The sequence below is a fragment of the Chenopodium album genome, chromosome 5 (genome assembly GCF_948465745.1).
Source record: "Chenopodium album chromosome 5, dcCheAlbu1.1, whole genome shotgun sequence".
Taxonomy (NCBI): domain Eukaryota; kingdom Viridiplantae; phylum Streptophyta; class Magnoliopsida; order Caryophyllales; family Amaranthaceae; genus Chenopodium; species Chenopodium album.
This window is the reverse complement of record NC_137838.1, coordinates 57,893,476-57,903,046: the sequence shown is the minus strand read 5'-3', so window position 1 is coordinate 57,903,046 and position 9,571 is coordinate 57,893,476. Positions and strand designations below refer to the sequence as shown.

Below are 9,571 nucleotides of genomic sequence, written 5' to 3'. Positions count from 1 at the left end.
AGGGGTGCAACACGAGGACTTCCCAGGAGGTCACCCATCCTAGTACTACTCTCGCCCAAGCACGCTTAACTGTGGAGTTCTGATGGGATCCGGTGCATTAGTGCTGGTATGATCGCACCCATTTACTTATTGTGCTATTTTGTATTTATACCTTTTCCAGCCCCTGATTTTCTTCGAAATGCCGTAACTTTGTCCCCGATCGTCCGAATTAAACATTTTTTTTTCAAATTATTTTTTTTGTAGATCTACGCGTCCCAAACCATTTCCCATCTCAAAATAACCGAAAACAAATAAAAATTACGAATTCGGCAAAAAAGGGGTGCAACACGAGGACTTCCCAGGAGGTCACCCATCCTAGTATTACTCTCGCCCAAGCACGCTTAACTGCGGAGTTCTGATGGGATCCGGTGCATTAGTGCTGGTATGATCGCACCCATTTACTTATTGTGCTATTTTGTATTTATACCTTTTCCAGCCCCTGATTTCCTTCGAAATGCCGTAACTTTGTCCCCGATCGTCCGAATTAAACATTTTTTTTTTCAAATTATTTTTTTTTGTAGATCTACGCGTCCCAAACCATTTCCCATCTCAAAATAACCGAAAACAAATAAAAATTACGAATTCGGCAATAAAGGGGTGCAAAACGAGGACTTCCCAGGAGGTCACCCATCCTAATACTACTCTCGCCCAAGCACGCTTAACTGCGGAGTTCTGATGGGATCCGGTGCATTAGTGCTGGTATGATCGCACCCATTTACTTATTGTGCTATTTTGTATTTATACCTTTTCCAGCCCCTGATTTCCTTCGAAATGCCGTAACTTTGTCCCCGATCGTCCGAATTAAACATTTTTTTTTCAAATTATTTTTTTTGTAGATCTACGCGTCCCAAACCATTTCCCATCTCAAAATAACCGAAAACAAATAAAAATTACAAATTCGGCAAAGAAGGGGTGCAACACGAGGACTTCCCAGGAGGTCACCCATCCTAGTACTACTCTCGCCCAAGCACGCTTAACTGCGGAGTTCTGATGGGATCCGGTGCATTAGTGCTGGTATGATCGCACCCATTTACTTATTGCGCTATTTTGTATTTTTACCTTTTCTAGCCCCTGATTTCCTTCGAAATGCCGTAACTTTGTCCCCGATCGTCCGAATTAAACATTTTTTTTTTCAAATTGGTTTTTTTTGTAGATCTACACGTCCCAAACCATTTCCCATCTCAAAATAACCGAAAACAAATAAAAATTACGAATTCGGCAAAAAAGGATGCAACACGAGGACTTCCCAGGAGGTCACCCATCCTAGTACTACTCTCGCCCAAGCACGCTTAACTGCGGAGTTCTGATGGGATCCGGTGCATTAGTGCTGGTATGATCGGACCCGTTTACTTATTGTGCTATTTTGTATTTATACCTTTTCCAGCCCCTGATTTCCTTCGAAATGCCGTAACTTTGTCCCCGATCGTCCGAATTAAACATTTTTTTTTTCAAATTATTTTTTTTTGTAGATCTACGCGTCCCAAACCATTTCCCATCTCAAAATAACCGAAAACAAATAAAAATTACGAATTCGGCAAAAAAGGGGTGCAACACGAGGACTTCCCAGGAGGTCACCCATCCTAATACTACTCTCGCCCAAGCACTCTTAACTGCGGAGTTCTGATGGGATCCGGTGCATTAGTGCTGGTATGATCGCACCCATTTACTTATTGTGCTATTTTGTATTTATACCTTTTCCAGCCCCTAATTTCCTTCGAAATGCCGTAACTTTGTCCCCGATCGTCCGAATTAAACATTTTTTTTTCAAATTATTTTTTTTGTAGATCTACGCGTCCCAAACCATATCCCATCTCAAAATAACCGAAAACCAATAAAAATTACGAATTCGGCAAAAAAGGGGTGCAACACGAGGACTTCCCAGGAGGTCACCCATCCTAGTACTACTCTCGCCCAAGCACGCTTAACTGCGGAGTTCTGATGGGATCCGGTGCATTAGTGCTGGTATGATCGCACCCATTTACTTATTGCGCTATTTTGTATTTTTACCTTTTCTAGCCCCTGATTTCCTTCGAAATGCCGTAACTTTGTCCCCGATCGTCCGAATTAAACATTTTTTTTTTCAAATTGGTTTTTTTTTGTAGATCTACACGTCCCAAACCATTTCCCATCTCAAAATAACCGAAAACAATTAAAAATTACGAATTCGGCAAAAAAGGATGCAACACGAGGACTTCCCAGGAGGTCACCCATCCTAGTACTACTCTCGCCCAAGCACGCTTAACTGCGGAGTTCTGATGGGATCCGGTGCATTAGTGCTGGTATGATCGGACCCGTTTACTTATTGTGCTATTTTGTATTTATACCTTTTCCAGCCCTTGATTTCCTTCGAAATGCCGTAACTTTGTCCCCGATCGTCCGAATTAAACATTTTTTTTTCAAATTATTTTTTTTGTAGATCTACGCGTCCCAAACCATTTCCCATCTCAAAATAACCGAAAACAAATAAAAATTACGAATTCGGCAAAAAAGGGGTGCAACACGAGGACTTCCCAGGAGGTCACCCATCCTAGTACTACTCTCGCCCAAGCACGCTTAACTGCGGAGTTCTGATGGGATCCGGTGCATTAGTGCTGGTATGATCGCACCCATTTACTTATTGCGCTATTTTGTATTTATACCTTTTCCAGCTCCTGATTTCCTTCGAAATGCCGTAACTTTGTCCCCGATCGTCCGAATTAAACATTTTTTTTTCAAATTGGTTTTTTTTGTAGATCTACACGTCCCAAACCATTTCCCATCTCAAAATAACCGAAAACAAATAAAAATTACGAATTCGGCAAAAAAGGGGTGCAACACGAGGACTTCCCAGGAGGTCACCCATCCTAGTACTACTCTCGCCCAAGCACGCTTAACTGCGGAGTTCTGATGGGATCCGGTGCATTAGTGCTGGTATGATCGCACCCATTTACTTATTGTGCTATTTTGTATTTATACCTTTTTCAGCCCCTGATTTCCTTCGAAATGCCGTAACTTTGTCCCCGATCGTCCGAATTAAACATATTTTTTTCAAATTATTTTTTTTGTAAATCTACGCGTCCCAAACCATTTCCCATCTCAAAATAACCGAAAACAAATAAAAATTACGAATTCGGCAAAAAAGGGGTGCAACACGAGGACTTCCCAGGAGGTCACCCATCCTAGTACTACTCTCGCCCAAGCACGCTTAACTGCGGAGTTCTGATGGGATCCGGTGCATTAGTACTGGTATGATCGCACCCATTTACTTATTGCGCTATTTTGTATTTATACCTTTTCCAGCCCCTGATTTCCTTCGAAATGCCGTAACTTTGTCCCCGATCGTCCGAATTAAACATTTTTTTTTTCAAATTGGTTTTTTTTGTAGATCTACACGTCCCAAACCATTTCCCATCTCAAAATAACCGAAAACAAATAAAAATTACGAATTCGGCAAAATAGGGGTGCAACACAAGGACTTCCCAGGAGGTCACCCATCCTAGTACTACTCTCGCCCAAGCACGCTTAACTGTGGAGTTCTGATGGGATCCGGTGCATTAGTGCTGGTATGATCGCACCCATTTACTTATTGTGCTATTTTGTATTTATACCTTTTCCAGCCCCTGATTTTCTTCGAAATGCCGTAACTTTGTCCCCGATCGTCCGAATTAAACATTTTTTTTTCAAATTATTTTTTTTGTAGATCTACGCGTCCCAAACCATTTCCCATCTCAAAATAACCGAAAACAAATAAAAATTACGAATTCGGCAAAAAAGGGGTGCAACACGAGGACTTCCCAGGAGGTCACCCATCCTAGTCCTACTCTCGCCCAAGCACGCTTAACTGCGGAGTTCTGATGGGATCCGGTGCATTAGTGCTGGTATGATCGCACCCATTTACTTATTGTGCTATTTTGTATTTATACCTTTTCCAGCCCCTGATTTCCTTCGAAATGCCGTAACTTTGTCCCCGATCGTCCGAATTAAACATTTTTTTTTTCAAATTATTTTTTTTTGTAGATCTACGCGTCCCAAACCATTTCCCATCTCAAAATAACCGAAAACAAATAAAAATTACGAATTCGGCAAAAAAGGGGTGCAACACGAGGACTTCCCAGGAGGTCACCCATCCTAGTCCTACTCTCGCCCAAGCACGCTTAACTGCGGAGTTCTAATGGGATCCGGTGCATTAGTGCTGGTATGATCGCACCCATTTACTTATTGTGCTATTTTGTATTTATACCTTTTCCAGCCCCTGATTTCCTTCGAAATGCCGTAACTTTGTCCCCGATCGTCCGAATTAAACATTTTTTTTTCAAATTATTTTTTTTGTAGATCTACGCGTCCCAAACCATTTCCCATCTCAAAATAACCGAAAACAAATAAAAATTACGAATTCGGCAAAATAGGGGTGCAACACGAGGACTTCCCAGGAGGTCACCCATCCTAGTACTACTCTCGCCCAAGCACGCTTAACTGCGGAGTTCTGATGGGATCCGATGCATTAGTGCTGGTATGATCGCACCCATTTACTTATTGTGCTATTTTGTATTTATACCTTTTCCAGCCCCTGATTTCCTTCGAAATGCCGTAACTTTGTCCCCGATCGTCCGAATTAAACATTTTTTTTTCAAATTATTTTTTTTGCAGATCTACGCGTCCCAAACCATTTCCCATCTCAAAATAACCGAAAACAAATAAAAATTACGAATTCGGCAAAAAAGGGGTGCAACACGAGGACTTCCCAGGAGGTCACCCATCCTAGTACTACTCTCGCCCAAGCACGCTTAACTGCGGAGTTCTGATGGGATCCGGTGCATTAGTGCTGGTATGATCGCACCCGTTTACTTATTGTGCTATTTTGTATTTATACCTTTTCCAGCCCCTGATTTCCTTCGAAATGCCGTAACTTTGTCCCCGATCGTCCGAATTAAACATTTTTTTTTCAAATTGGTGCAACACGAGGACTTCCCAGGAGGTCACCCATCCTAGTACTACTCTCGCCCAAGCACGCTTAACTGCGGAGTTCTGATGGGATCCGGTGCATTAGTGCTGGTATGATCGGACCCGTTTACTTATTGTGCTATTTTGTATTTATACCTTTTCCAGCCCCTGATTTCCTTCGAAATGCCGTAACTTTGTCCCTGATCGTCCGAATTAAACATTTTTTTTTTCAAATTATTTTTTTTTGTAGATCTACGCGTCCCAAACCATTTCCCATCTCAAAATAACCGAAAACAAATAAAAATTACGAATTCGGCAAAAAAGGGGTGCAACACGAGGACTTCCCAGGAGGTCACCCATCCTAATACTACTCTCGCCCAAGCACTCTTAACTGCGGAGTTCTGATGGGATCCGGTGCATTAGTGCTGGTATGATCGCACCCATTTACTTATTGTGCTATTTTGTATTTATACCTTTTCCAGCCCCTGATTTCCTTCGAAATGCCGTAACTTTGTCCCCGATCGTCCGAATTAAACATTTTTTTTTCAAATTATTTTTTTTGTAGATCTACGCGTCCCAAACCATTTCCCATCTCAAAATAACCGAAAACAAATAAAAATCACGAATTCGGCAAAAAAGGGGTGCAACACGAGGACTTCCCAGGAGGTCACCCATCCTAGTACTACTCTCGCCCAAGCACGCTTAACTGCGGAGTTCTGATGGGATCCGGTGCATTAGTGCTGGTATGATCGCACCCATTTACTTATTGTGCTATTTTGTATTTATACCTTTTATAGCCCCTGATTTCCTTCGAAATGCCGTAACTTTGTCCCCGATCGTCCGAATTAAACATTTTTTTTTCAAATTATTTTTTTTGTAGATCTACGCGTCCCAAACCATTTCCCATCTCAAAATAACCGAAAACAAATAAAAATTACGAATTCGGCAAAAAAGGGGTGCAACACGAGGACTTCCCAGGAGGTCACCCATCCTAGTACTACTCTCGCCCAAGCACGCTTAACTGCGGAGTTCTGATGGGATCCGGTGCATTAGTACTGGTACGATCGCACCCATTTACTTATTGCGCTATTTTGTATTTATACCTTTTCCAGCCCCTGATTTCCTTCGAAATGCCGTAACTTTGTCCCCGATCGTCCGAATTAAACATTTTTTTTTTCAAATTGGTTTTTTTTGTAGATCTACACGTCCCAAACCATTTCCCATCTCAAAATAACCGAAAACAAATAAAAATTACGAATTCGGCAAAATAGGGGTGCAACACAAGGACTTCCCAGGAGGTCACCCATCCTAGTACTACTCTCGCCCAAGCACGCTTAACTGTGGAGTTCTGATGGGATCCGGTGCATTAGTGCTGGTATGATCGCACCCATTTACTTATTGTGCTATTTTGTATTTATACCTTTTCCAGCCCCTGATTTTCTTCGAAATGCCGTAACTTTGTCCCCGATCGTCCGAATTAAACATTTTTTTTTCAAATTATTTTTTTTGTAGATCTACGCGTCCCAAACCATTTCCCATCTCAAAATAACCGAAAACAAATAAAAATTACGAATTCGGCAAAAAAGGGGTGCAACACGAGGACTTCCCAGGAGGTCACCCATCCTAGTCCTACTCTCGCCCAAGCACGCTTAACTGCGGAGTTCTGATGGGATCCGGTGCATTAGTGCTGGTATGATCGCACCCATTTACTTATTGTGCTATTTTGTATTTATACCTTTTCCAGCCCCTGATTTCCTTCGAAATGCCGTAACTTTGTCCCCGATCGTCCGAATTAAACATTTTTTTTTTCAAATTATTTTTTTTTGTAGATCTACGCGTCCCAAACCATTTCCCATCTCAAAATAACCGAAAACAAATAAAAATTACGAATTCGGCAAAAAAGGGGTGCAACACGAGGACTTCCCAGGAGGTCACCCATCCTAGTCCTACTCTCGCCCAAGCACGCTTAACTGCGGAGTTCTAATGGGATCCGGTGCATTAGTGCTGGTATGATCGCACCCATTTACTTATTGTGCTATTTTGTATTTATACCTTTTCCAGCCCCTGATTTCCTTCGAAATGCCGTAACTTTGTCCCCGATCGTCCGAATTAAACATTTTTTTTTCAAATTATTTTTTTTGTAGATCTACGCGTCCCAAACCATTTCCCATCTCAAAATAACCGAAAACAAATAAAAATTACGAATTCGGCAAAATAGGGGTGCAACACGAGGACTTCCCAGGAGGTCACCCATCCTTGTACTACTCTCGCCCAAGCACGCTTAACTGCGGAGTTCTGATGGGATCCGATGCATTAGTGCTGGTATGATCGCACCCATTTACTTATTGTGCTATTTTGTATTTATACCTTTTCCAGCCCCTGATTTCCTTCGAAATGCCGTAACTTTGTCCCCGATCGTCCGAATTAAACATTTTTTTTTCAAATTATTTTTTTTGCAGATCTACGCGTCCCAAACCATTTCCCATCTCAAAATAACCGAAAACAAATAAAAATTACGAATTCGGCAAAAAAGGGGTGCAACACGAGGACTTCCCAGGAGGTCACCCATCCTAGTACTACTCTCGCCCAAGCACGCTTAACTGCGGAGTTCTGATGGGATCCGGTGCATTAGTGCTGGTATGATCGCACCCGTTTACTTATTGTGCTATTTTGTATTTATACCTTTTCCAGCCCCTGATTTCCTTCGAAATGCCGTAACTTTGTCCCCGATCGTCCGAATTAAACATTTTTTTTTCAAATTATTTTTTTTGTAGATCTACGCGTCCCAAACCATTTCCCATCTCAAAATAACCGAAAACAAATAAAAATTACGAATTCGGCAAAAAAGGGGTGCAACACGAGGACTTCCCAGGAGGTCACCCATCCTAATACTACTCTCGCCCAAGCACGCTTAACTGCGGAGTTCTGATGGGATCCGGTGCATTAGTGCTGGTATGATCGCACCCATTTACTTATTGTGCTATTTTGTATTTATACCTTTTCCAGCCCCTGATTTCCTTCGAAATGCCGTAACTTTGTCCCCGATCGTCCGAATTAAACATTTTTTTTTCAAATTATTTTTTTTGTAGATCTACGCGTCCCAAACCATTTCCCATCTCAAAATAACCGAAAACAAATAAAAATTACGAATTCTGCAAAAAAGGGGTGCAACACGAGGACTTCCCAGGAGGTCACCCATCCAAGTACTACTCTCGCCCAAGCACGCTTAACTGCGGAGTTCTGATGGGATCCGGTGCATTAGTGCTGGTATGATCGCACCCATTTTCTTATTGCGCTATTTTGTATTTATACCTTTTCCAGCCCCTGATTTCCTTCGAAATGCCGTAACTTTGTCCCCGATCGTCCGAATTAAACATTTTTTTTTTCAAATTGGTTTTTTTTGTAGATCTACACGTCCCAAACCATTTCCCATCTCAAAATAAATGAAAACAAATAAAAATTACGAATTCGGCAAAAAAGGGGTGCAACACGAGGACTTCCCAGGAGGTCACCCATCCTAGTACTACTCTCGCCCAAGCACGCTTAACTGCGGAATTCTGATGGGATCCGGTGCATTAGTGCTGGTATGATCGCACCCATTTACTTATTGCGCTATTTTGTATTTATACCTTTTCCAGCCCCTGATTTCCTTCGAAATGCCGTAACTTTGTCCCCGATCGTCCGAATTAAACATTTTTTTTTTCAAATTGGTTTTTTTTGTAGATCTACACGTCCCAAACCATTTCCCATCTCAAAATAACCGAAAACAAATAAAAATTACGAATTCGGCAAAATAGGGGTGCAACACGAGGACTTCCCAGGAGGTCACCCATCCTAGTACTACTCTCGCCCAAGCACGCTTAACTGCGGAGTTCTGATGGGATCCGGTGCATTAGTGCTGGTATGATCGCACCCATTTACTTATTGTGCTATTTTGTATTTATACCTTTTATAGCCCCTGATTTCCTTCGAAATGCCGTAACTTTGTCCCCGATCGTCCGAATTAAACATTTTTTTTTCAAATTATTTTTTTTGTAGATCTACGCGTCCCAAACCATTTCCCATCTCAAAATAACCGAAAACAAATAAAAATTACGAATTCGGCAAAAAAGGGGTGCAACACGAGGACTTCCCAGGAGGTCACCCATCCTAGTACTACTCTCGCCCAAGCACGCTTAACTGCGGAGTTCTGATGGGATCCGGTGCATTAGTACTGGTACGATCGCACCCATTTACTTATTGCGCTATTTTGTATTTATACCTTTTCCAGCCCCTGATTTCCTTCGAAATGCCGTAACTTTGTCCCCGATCGTCCGAATTAAACATTTTTTTTTTCAAATTGGTTTTTTTTGTAGATCTACACGTCCCAAACCATTTCCCATCTCAAAATAACCGAAAACAAATAAAAATTACGAATTCGGCAAAATAGGGGTGCAACACGAGGACATCCCAGGAGGTCACCCATCCTAGTACTACTCTCGCCCAAGCACGCTTAACTGCGGAGTTCTGATGGGATCCGGTGCATTAGTGCTGGTATGATCGCACCCATTTACTTATTGCGCTATTTTGTATTTATACCTTTTCCAGCCCCTGATTTCCTTCGAAATGCCGT

At 41.9% G+C, this 9,571-nt stretch overlaps 31 non-coding genes across 31 annotated transcripts; all 31 read right to left on the bottom strand.

The window, feature by feature from the left end:
* Nucleotide 1: 1 nt before the first annotated feature.
* On the bottom strand, nucleotides 2–120 carry LOC145633660 (5S ribosomal RNA). Its single transcript, XR_014112966.1, has one exon. It is a non-coding gene; the product is annotated as a 5S ribosomal RNA (ribosomal RNA).
* A 196-nt stretch (nucleotides 121–316) lies between these two features.
* On the bottom strand, nucleotides 317–435 carry LOC145633689 (5S ribosomal RNA). The gene has a single exon (XR_014112994.1). It is a non-coding gene; the product is annotated as a 5S ribosomal RNA (ribosomal RNA).
* A 198-nt stretch (nucleotides 436–633) lies between these two features.
* On the bottom strand, nucleotides 634–752 carry LOC145633765 (5S ribosomal RNA). Its single transcript, XR_014113067.1, has one exon. It is a non-coding gene; the product is annotated as a 5S ribosomal RNA (ribosomal RNA).
* Nucleotides 753–948: 196 nt separating this feature from the next.
* LOC145634011 (5S ribosomal RNA) lies at nucleotides 949–1,067 on the bottom strand. The gene has a single exon (XR_014113302.1). It is a non-coding gene; the product is annotated as a 5S ribosomal RNA (ribosomal RNA).
* A 197-nt stretch (nucleotides 1,068–1,264) lies between these two features.
* LOC145633801 (5S ribosomal RNA) lies at nucleotides 1,265–1,383 on the bottom strand. Its single transcript, XR_014113102.1, has one exon. It is a non-coding gene; the product is annotated as a 5S ribosomal RNA (ribosomal RNA).
* A 198-nt stretch (nucleotides 1,384–1,581) lies between these two features.
* LOC145633657 (5S ribosomal RNA) lies at nucleotides 1,582–1,700 on the bottom strand. Its single transcript, XR_014112963.1, has one exon. It is a non-coding gene; the product is annotated as a 5S ribosomal RNA (ribosomal RNA).
* A 196-nt stretch (nucleotides 1,701–1,896) lies between these two features.
* Nucleotides 1,897–2,015, bottom strand: LOC145634000 (5S ribosomal RNA). Its single transcript, XR_014113291.1, has one exon. It is a non-coding gene; the product is annotated as a 5S ribosomal RNA (ribosomal RNA).
* A 198-nt stretch (nucleotides 2,016–2,213) lies between these two features.
* On the bottom strand, nucleotides 2,214–2,332 carry LOC145633799 (5S ribosomal RNA). The gene has a single exon (XR_014113100.1). It is a non-coding gene; the product is annotated as a 5S ribosomal RNA (ribosomal RNA).
* Nucleotides 2,333–2,528: 196 nt separating this feature from the next.
* Nucleotides 2,529–2,647, bottom strand: LOC145633988 (5S ribosomal RNA). Its single transcript, XR_014113280.1, has one exon. It is a non-coding gene; the product is annotated as a 5S ribosomal RNA (ribosomal RNA).
* A 197-nt stretch (nucleotides 2,648–2,844) lies between these two features.
* On the bottom strand, nucleotides 2,845–2,963 carry LOC145633977 (5S ribosomal RNA). Its single transcript, XR_014113269.1, has one exon. It is a non-coding gene; the product is annotated as a 5S ribosomal RNA (ribosomal RNA).
* A 196-nt stretch (nucleotides 2,964–3,159) lies between these two features.
* On the bottom strand, nucleotides 3,160–3,278 carry LOC145633650 (5S ribosomal RNA). The gene has a single exon (XR_014112956.1). It is a non-coding gene; the product is annotated as a 5S ribosomal RNA (ribosomal RNA).
* A 198-nt stretch (nucleotides 3,279–3,476) lies between these two features.
* On the bottom strand, nucleotides 3,477–3,595 carry LOC145633713 (5S ribosomal RNA). The gene has a single exon (XR_014113018.1). It is a non-coding gene; the product is annotated as a 5S ribosomal RNA (ribosomal RNA).
* A 196-nt stretch (nucleotides 3,596–3,791) lies between these two features.
* LOC145633785 (5S ribosomal RNA) lies at nucleotides 3,792–3,910 on the bottom strand. Its single transcript, XR_014113086.1, has one exon. It is a non-coding gene; the product is annotated as a 5S ribosomal RNA (ribosomal RNA).
* A 198-nt stretch (nucleotides 3,911–4,108) lies between these two features.
* Nucleotides 4,109–4,227, bottom strand: LOC145633814 (5S ribosomal RNA). Its single transcript, XR_014113114.1, has one exon. It is a non-coding gene; the product is annotated as a 5S ribosomal RNA (ribosomal RNA).
* A 196-nt stretch (nucleotides 4,228–4,423) lies between these two features.
* Nucleotides 4,424–4,542, bottom strand: LOC145633667 (5S ribosomal RNA). The gene has a single exon (XR_014112973.1). It is a non-coding gene; the product is annotated as a 5S ribosomal RNA (ribosomal RNA).
* Nucleotides 4,543–4,738: 196 nt separating this feature from the next.
* LOC145633965 (5S ribosomal RNA) lies at nucleotides 4,739–4,857 on the bottom strand. The gene has a single exon (XR_014113258.1). It is a non-coding gene; the product is annotated as a 5S ribosomal RNA (ribosomal RNA).
* Nucleotides 4,858–4,965: 108 nt separating this feature from the next.
* On the bottom strand, nucleotides 4,966–5,084 carry LOC145633891 (5S ribosomal RNA). The gene has a single exon (XR_014113187.1). It is a non-coding gene; the product is annotated as a 5S ribosomal RNA (ribosomal RNA).
* A 198-nt stretch (nucleotides 5,085–5,282) lies between these two features.
* Nucleotides 5,283–5,401, bottom strand: LOC145633656 (5S ribosomal RNA). Its single transcript, XR_014112962.1, has one exon. It is a non-coding gene; the product is annotated as a 5S ribosomal RNA (ribosomal RNA).
* A 196-nt stretch (nucleotides 5,402–5,597) lies between these two features.
* Nucleotides 5,598–5,716, bottom strand: LOC145633954 (5S ribosomal RNA). Its single transcript, XR_014113247.1, has one exon. It is a non-coding gene; the product is annotated as a 5S ribosomal RNA (ribosomal RNA).
* Nucleotides 5,717–5,912: 196 nt separating this feature from the next.
* LOC145633722 (5S ribosomal RNA) lies at nucleotides 5,913–6,031 on the bottom strand. The gene has a single exon (XR_014113027.1). It is a non-coding gene; the product is annotated as a 5S ribosomal RNA (ribosomal RNA).
* A 198-nt stretch (nucleotides 6,032–6,229) lies between these two features.
* On the bottom strand, nucleotides 6,230–6,348 carry LOC145633712 (5S ribosomal RNA). Its single transcript, XR_014113017.1, has one exon. It is a non-coding gene; the product is annotated as a 5S ribosomal RNA (ribosomal RNA).
* Nucleotides 6,349–6,544: 196 nt separating this feature from the next.
* LOC145633784 (5S ribosomal RNA) lies at nucleotides 6,545–6,663 on the bottom strand. The gene has a single exon (XR_014113085.1). It is a non-coding gene; the product is annotated as a 5S ribosomal RNA (ribosomal RNA).
* Nucleotides 6,664–6,861: 198 nt separating this feature from the next.
* LOC145633812 (5S ribosomal RNA) lies at nucleotides 6,862–6,980 on the bottom strand. Its single transcript, XR_014113112.1, has one exon. It is a non-coding gene; the product is annotated as a 5S ribosomal RNA (ribosomal RNA).
* A 196-nt stretch (nucleotides 6,981–7,176) lies between these two features.
* Nucleotides 7,177–7,295, bottom strand: LOC145633794 (5S ribosomal RNA). Its single transcript, XR_014113095.1, has one exon. It is a non-coding gene; the product is annotated as a 5S ribosomal RNA (ribosomal RNA).
* A 196-nt stretch (nucleotides 7,296–7,491) lies between these two features.
* On the bottom strand, nucleotides 7,492–7,610 carry LOC145633941 (5S ribosomal RNA). Its single transcript, XR_014113236.1, has one exon. It is a non-coding gene; the product is annotated as a 5S ribosomal RNA (ribosomal RNA).
* A 196-nt stretch (nucleotides 7,611–7,806) lies between these two features.
* On the bottom strand, nucleotides 7,807–7,925 carry LOC145633664 (5S ribosomal RNA). The gene has a single exon (XR_014112970.1). It is a non-coding gene; the product is annotated as a 5S ribosomal RNA (ribosomal RNA).
* Nucleotides 7,926–8,121: 196 nt separating this feature from the next.
* LOC145633616 (5S ribosomal RNA) lies at nucleotides 8,122–8,240 on the bottom strand. The gene has a single exon (XR_014112923.1). It is a non-coding gene; the product is annotated as a 5S ribosomal RNA (ribosomal RNA).
* Nucleotides 8,241–8,438: 198 nt separating this feature from the next.
* Nucleotides 8,439–8,557, bottom strand: LOC145633676 (5S ribosomal RNA). Its single transcript, XR_014112981.1, has one exon. It is a non-coding gene; the product is annotated as a 5S ribosomal RNA (ribosomal RNA).
* Nucleotides 8,558–8,755: 198 nt separating this feature from the next.
* LOC145633930 (5S ribosomal RNA) lies at nucleotides 8,756–8,874 on the bottom strand. The gene has a single exon (XR_014113225.1). It is a non-coding gene; the product is annotated as a 5S ribosomal RNA (ribosomal RNA).
* Nucleotides 8,875–9,070: 196 nt separating this feature from the next.
* LOC145633721 (5S ribosomal RNA) lies at nucleotides 9,071–9,189 on the bottom strand. Its single transcript, XR_014113026.1, has one exon. It is a non-coding gene; the product is annotated as a 5S ribosomal RNA (ribosomal RNA).
* A 198-nt stretch (nucleotides 9,190–9,387) lies between these two features.
* On the bottom strand, nucleotides 9,388–9,506 carry LOC145633750 (5S ribosomal RNA). Its single transcript, XR_014113052.1, has one exon. It is a non-coding gene; the product is annotated as a 5S ribosomal RNA (ribosomal RNA).
* Nucleotides 9,507–9,571: the final 65 nt, after the last annotated feature.